The following is a 1,015-nucleotide window of genomic DNA, read 5'->3' on the forward strand; positions in this document are numbered from 1 at the left end:
GTGCGGGCGGCTCCCGGCACGGCCATTGTGTGCGCCCGCCGGCCGCGCCCTCCCGCAGCCCGCGCCTCCGCCCGCCCCGGGCAGGGGGAGCGGGGGCCAGGGCAGCCGAGAGACTGGCGGCTGCTGCCCTCCGCCCAGCCCCTGCTGGCACCCTGCTCTACCAAAAAAGAGGTCCTCACCCAGCGCCCGCCCGTCCGGAGCCCCCGGGCCGCACCAACAGCGGCGAGCTCAGGACAGTAGCTGTAGTCCGTGTGGAACACGTGTCCACCCCGGGCACACCGAATGTTGCCGGCCCGCACGGAGATGGGAGCCTCAGCCGCTGGCAGCGCTCTCGGGCACCTCAGAAAACAAATGCTTATGTGCTGTTTGCAGGTATTATCTCACCAGGACACAATAATCACATTTTTTCAAAATACAAGATACAGTCTGCTCCCTCTGCAGGGTGTTGTGCCTTATATTTGGCGTTTTCGTGTCATCTTATGTGCTTCTGTTGCTCCTCTGGCTCAGATTTCCCAGCACTTTATGTTTTCTGTAGTGTATTGGTCCCATGTCAGGTTGAGTACTGATTACATGCTGGAGGCAAGTGTTTTTCCTAGTAGCTCTATTTTCCTCCCATCCATTTTGTTCAGCCTTTGAAAAGTAAATGACGTCACATAACCGAGCAACTTTTAAGTTCCATCTCCATCTGAACTTTGGAGATGTTCAGAGAGAGAATTGCTCATCAAAGGTAACAGGAAGTTCAATGCACTCATATGATTTCACACCTACTTGATTTAGCACTTGAAAGAGCCTAACCTTCAGATACAGATCAACAAGTATAGAATCCCTGGTATTTTCTGAGTGAGTTACAGCATGACCTTGTACAAGTGTCAAAAATGTTTTTCACCTCCACTGAAGTCATCTGTAAATTGAAGGGTGGGTATTTGGTTGGATTGTTGGATGTGAAGTTACACAAGACCACCTGCAAAGAGTTTAGATCAAGAACTATGCACCCCTCTTTCGTTTATAGCCAATG

General features: G+C 51.7%; 1 protein-coding gene across 1 annotated transcript in view; it reads right to left on the bottom strand.

Annotated features, from left to right (window-relative positions):
• The window catches only part of DAPK1 (death associated protein kinase 1), an 86,540-nt gene extending 86,347 nt beyond the window's left edge, over positions 1 to 193 (bottom strand). The window contains exon 1 of the mRNA XM_041480734.1: positions 180 to 193. The gene's annotated coding sequence lies outside the window, so the exon portion shown is untranslated. The remainder of the gene's footprint in view (positions 1 to 179) is intronic.
• Positions 194 to 1,015: the final 822 nt, after the last annotated feature.

The sequence above is a fragment of the Pyrgilauda ruficollis genome, unplaced genomic scaffold, assembly GCF_017590135.1.
Source record: "Pyrgilauda ruficollis isolate IOZ18807 unplaced genomic scaffold, ASM1759013v1 scaffold53, whole genome shotgun sequence".
Classification (NCBI taxonomy): Eukaryota; Metazoa; Chordata; class Aves; order Passeriformes; family Passeridae; genus Pyrgilauda; species Pyrgilauda ruficollis.